Source organism: Mixophyes fleayi, chromosome 4 (genome assembly GCF_038048845.1).
Source record: "Mixophyes fleayi isolate aMixFle1 chromosome 4, aMixFle1.hap1, whole genome shotgun sequence".
Classification (NCBI taxonomy): domain Eukaryota; kingdom Metazoa; phylum Chordata; class Amphibia; order Anura; family Limnodynastidae; genus Mixophyes; species Mixophyes fleayi.
In genome coordinates this window covers 16183806-16189805 of record NC_134405.1, presented here as the reverse complement: position 1 = coordinate 16189805, position 6000 = coordinate 16183806, and positions in this window count along the sequence as shown.

Here is a 6000-nt window from a genome sequence, read left to right as displayed (position 1 = left end):
TGCAACAATAGCATAATATATGCCTGAGTGATGAAACAAGTGCTGCAATGGTCTAATTCCTGAACTGCATTTGTTTTTGTTTGCATGATTACACCTACGTTAGAACTTGTCCATCCTGTCTTGTCCCACCTCTCCAGATACAGTGATAGAACCACATTTTTGACTTACACAAAGTGTTTTCACGAAAGACACACCACACAAACTAATGTAACGCTCAATCTACACCAGCCTCTAATCATCCATGTTAGACCAGGTGTTTCTTGCAAAAAGGCTGCACTCCTATCCAACATTATAGAACATTCTTCACTTGTGTGTGTGTAATTGTAAGTAGTTTGCAAACTTTCTTGCATCAAGAGCGGAATGATAAATTAAATACATTAAATATGTTCACTCCTATTTAGAGGTACACTACATTTAGAAATCTCAGCTGTAAATATGAACGTAACAGATACGTAAGTGTTGAACTTGCAATTGCTTTGTCTATAACCTTTAATATGTCCTCAAGTGGGAATAGTTAGCTTGATTCACCTATCGAAGCTCAATGGGCTGTGTTACGTGCAGCACAAGATATTAACTTATGTTGTGACATGCAAAATTATTACTTGTGAATGCACTTGTGTCCAACACTATATCACACCCGTAGTGTTGAAGCAAGCACAAGAAAAGAAAAATTATGTACACTGTGCCAAGTGGTTTTCACGATTCATAAATAGTAGTGGCTGATGATCCCCTATGAATTTAGGTGTTAATTAAATCGTTGATGAGAGCTTGAGTGTAGGTTCAGGATCAGAAGTCTGGTCAGCTTTGCAAGGAAGGTTTCTACTCATAAAGGACTTCACCTAAACATATGGTAGGCTGTTGTGTTCTATGACATATTGCTGCAAATTGTCCAGTTGGTGATGAAGCCATGCTCATGTAAATCACAATTTTTATTTCTTTGCCCAGCTAGCATGTACTGCAGTACAACAGGCAGAGCCAAACACATGTGTGCAATGTGTGGAGGGTAAACAGGTAGAGCCTGTTAGATTGAGGAAGCCTGGTTACTCTTGTGAATGCCAAGTTAGTAAACCCCATAAAATACCAGGGGGAAACTATAAGGGTAACTGGCATACATGGGAATAATCTGAATTCGATTACAGCTAAGTTGAACATAGAAGCAACCTGTGGTTCCACTGTCACTACTGTGGGATGTGTCCCTTCCTTATTGCATGATGGTATTCTAAGGAAACATTTCCCCGTTTCTGGAAGATATTGGAAAATGAAAACTTACAGGGCAAAGTAACTTAGCTCCCTGTGATAATACTGATGAGGCAGTGACACTGGGCATATCCTCTGAATTTCCTGACCCATTACCTTATTTGAGCATGATTTGGGAGACAGAGAATGATGAGGTCAACAGTGTGTCACAAACTTATACACCTCCTCCTGAGGAAGGGGATGTTGAAAGAATTGTGTATGTGCACAGGTAAGGAAAGAACTTTTTGCCTGAAAACAATTGAAGAATCTTGAGGTGAGGAAAGCAAAATAATTGAAAGACCCCACTGTAGTAAAAGCTTTAAAAAATTAAAAGTGGTTAATAGGAACCCAGTAGAACCTGATAGTAGACTTTCAAACTCTCATATGATGATACATAATGACTTGTTGCATCAGGGGACAAAAAAGCGGGAAGACATTGTGGAAAAACTGGTAATTCCTAAAAAATGTCAGAGAACAGTGTTTGACATGGCTCATGGTCACATTACAGAAGGCCAATTACATGTAGATAAAAAATAGAGAGAATTTTGCAGCATTTTTTTCATGACATTTCAGATATTTCTGAATATTGTGTGTCTTGCCCTGAATGTCAGTATTTCTTCCAGGCCTCATTTTAGGAGTTATGTTGACCATTTATCTCTTAAAGAGATCCCTTTTGAACAAATAGCGTTTGATCTAGTAGGGCCTCTCATAAATTCTGCATGAGGTCTTCAAAATGTTCTAGTTACAATGGATTGTCCTACTCATTATGCAATACTTTAACTAAGGTGATAGCTAGAGAAACAGTTTATGTCTTTAGCTGGAAAATAAACCCTGACTGATCAGGGTATTTTATTTGTGTAAATCATGAAGAAATTAGGCAGAATGTTCAAGGTCATTCTCATAAGATCCTCTGTTTGCTTCCCTTAGCCAAATGATTTGGTGCAAAGGTTTAAGAAATTCCTAAAAAGTATGCTATAAAGGTTGTTGTTGAAGGTGGGAAAATAGTATTATATCCTACCATTTTTTTTCTTGCTATTAGGGAAGTTCCACAGTCATCTACCAGGTTCTTGCAATTTGACATGTTGTTTGGGATACATCCGAGGGAATTACTGGATATAGCAAATTAAGTATTTGGTGAGGGGATAGCTGCTTTAGTGTCAATAAGGAGAGAGAACATGGAGCAGGCAACAACAGGCTCAACAAAAGGTGGACAATCATAATTCCCAAGTGCATACCTTTAAGCCGAGTAGCTTATTTTAGATCTCTTCAAAGAAAGTAAAATTTGGGACAAAATCACAGGGACATTTGAGATCTTAATGAAAGTAGAACAGTCAATTATGAAGTATACCAGCGCGAAAAAAATATACTCTAAATAATGTATCACTTAAATCTGAAATAAACCCTGGAAGGATAGTTTAGCTCTGTTGGCCGAACCTTCCACTCTAAAAGCATCAGTGCTATTATCTCTTGTAGTAAAATGAGTGGAAACTCTGTCAGCTGCTCCAGAATATGAAGCCAAAAAGTTACTCTTAAGGATTAGAGAAAGATTTTCAGAAATATCTGGTCGAACGATAATGATTAAGCTTTACATTGTTGTTGAGCCAGAAGCTAAATTTTTCCTAAAGCCCTATAGAATACATAAGACTAGACAAGAGGCTATTACAAAGGAATTAAAAAAATTGAAATTAGATTTAATTGAAGAGATAAATAGTAAGTGATCAATCTCCATTGTCCTAACTCCAAAACCGGACGGGAGTTTGTGCTTCTGCAACAATTTCCGTAATGTAATGCTGTGTCTAAAATGTATGGCTAACTTATTCCTCATGTGGATGAGTTAATTGAAAGATTGGGAATAGCCTGATACCTCACCACCGTAGGTTTACTAAAGGATAATGGAAAGATCCATTGCCACACAGGCCCAAAAATATATCACCATCTCCAGGTTGGAAGGACAATTTTACTACAAAACATTGCAATTCTGATGACATTGGGCTCCAGCCACAATCGTGAATATATTTTTAAGCACTCACATACTATATGCCATTGCTTTTATTAATGATGCAGTCATCCATAGATCTGATTTGAAATCACGCTTACCCAGGGTACAAGTGATGTTAGACTCCATCTGTGAGGCAGGGTTGGCCGCCAACCAAATGAAGTCTGGTATAGATATTGAAGAAGTAAAATACCTAGGGTACAGCATAGGCAGAGGTTTGATAAAATACCAACATAAAAATATTGAGGCTATTTAAAAGTAGCCTAAAAATTATTTTTAGGAATCATGAGACATTATCAAAGTTTTATAACAACTTAGCTGTTCCTTAGGCTGACTTTCCAAGAAAAAAACAGCCACTCATGATAAAAATAGTTTTCATGCCCTATACGTAGACTTCTTACTTATGTGCCTGTAACATGAGATTTTAAAGAGAAATTTAAAGTGCAGAGAGATGCCTCAAATATGAGGATAGGTGCAATTCTGCCCCATAGCAAAAATGTGGAAGAGCATCAAACGATATACTGTAGAAAGCTAAATGACCATGAGGAATAAAATATGTCAGTTTCAGAAAAGAAAAATCTTATGAGAAGGAAATTTTATCTCATTGCCAACCACGCCTCTTTCAAATTGATGTTTAAAAATAATAAAAAGAATGGTGCATTACCAGATGGTTCTTGACATTAAAAACATTAAGTTCACAGTAGAGCACAGGCCTGGGATCCAGCTAGCAAATGTAGATGCACTATGTCGAATTTATTATTTAGATGCCACAAGTGTCCACGTCTTAGGTTGAAACCAGGGGGGTGGGGGAGTATGTAATAGGAACACTAGAAAAGTTGTAGATGGTTTGTATGTGTGTCCCAGGTTTTATCTTATGCTTTTCAAATGCCAGGGAAATTGTGCAGTGTGATGGAAAGACAGCTTTGCAAAAGGCTTGGCTCAATTAAGAGCTGATTTAAGGTTGGAGTGAATGAAGATAGTGTGCAGGCTTCAGGGGAGGGCTGGCAAATTTTAGCCCGGGGGGCAGCCTATTAGGAACATTTAAAGGAAAAAAAAATTCAGGTGGCCCAGTGACCCAGTCCAAGGTAGCCTAGTATGGGACCAGACCAGGGGACAGATGCACCCCTTCCTCCCAACCCAGCCTGCCCCAGCAGGCTTCATTCTGGAGACCCTGTTTGGTTCCTAGGCTACCAGCCATACATTAGGCTGACTTGTTAAAGATAGAGAGGAACTTATTGTCAGTAAGATCTGAACAGGACAGGCTTTATTGTGGTTGCTATATTAATACTTTCTCTTTCCTAATAAAACTAAATTGTCACACTTGAGGCTCTGTCTGTACCCAGACTGGGCTGTGTCTCTGGAGCTTGACTGGTGACTATCTGAAAAAAGCTGGGTGGCCGGATAATGTTCCTCTGCATGTAGTGCATGGACTGGTGCATATGGTGATTACACTAGCAGAGGAGAGCCAACAGGAACTGAATTGCTGGACTGGAATGGAACCGGAATGCCGGACCAGACTGGAACCAGAATGCTGAAAGAGGATTACTGTAACCGGAATGGAACCGGAATGCTGGAAGAGCATTGCTGTAACCAGAATGGAACTGGAATGCTGTGACCGGAATGGAACCAAAGTGGATGGATCCAGATTGCTGGAATCGGACTGGAACCAGTATGCAGACTGCACTGTCAGAGCTGGATTTAAAATCAATGTTCCATCCAGTTTAAGCTTCAGCCTGGGAATTTGAAACACAACAATTCCCCCCAAAAAGCTATAGTCATCAGCACCAAGTTTATTCTAAAGTGGCTTTTTTAATAATTTATTTTGTTTTGAGAATTCAATTGATTTCGTATTCAATTCTCACAGAAGCGCCCATTTTTATCCTTTTTGGATTAATATATATGGCCTGGGAATTTCCTTACGGACAAAACCAAGGTGGCATATATTATTTCCCTTTTATCTGGCCAAGCTTTAGCCTGTTTATCTCCTTTATGGGAGAGTGAAGACCTCTTGTTATATAATAGCACCACTTTCTTGGAGACCTTTAGAAGGATCTTTGATGAGCCAGGCTGGGTTTCCAGCGCTGGCTATGGTATTTTGCATCTCTGGATTCTGAACTGCACTGGAATAATGAAGCCCTTGTGGCTCCATTTTGGCAGGGTCCTCCTGACCGAATTAAAGAGGAGTTGGCAGGTCGTGAACTCCCTACATATTTGCACTCTCTGATTTACTTTAGTAACCAGATTGACATAACTTTCCAGGAATGTAAGAAGGAAAGGGAGCTGTCTTGCCGGTCCTGAGTCTGAAAAGCACCCCGATTCCACACTCTGGTGGTCCCTATGGAAGAACCTTGCAATGGAGAGAGCCCACCTCTCTCCAGAAGAAAATTAGAGACAATTTAATAATCACTTAAGCCTGTATTGTGGAGAATCTAGCCACATTTTAGGTGACTGCCCTATTATGGTCGGGAAATGGCAAGGCCTAACCAGCTCTGGAGAGGCTAGGTTAGGTGTATCTGCTTCATCTCCATCTAACTTCACCATTAAAGCTTTCCTTAAATACGCTGATATACAGATTTGCTTACCTGCTCTTATAGATTCTGAAATTTTATAGGTACTTCCACGGTCACAAAGTTATTCTTACCTACACATCCCCTGGATCATCCCATCTCCATTACCGCCATTGATGGTACTAGAATTGTAGTGGGATCTATCAGGGAATGTACAATCTCTCTCTCCATTCAGATTAGAGCTTTACATAGGGAGAAAAT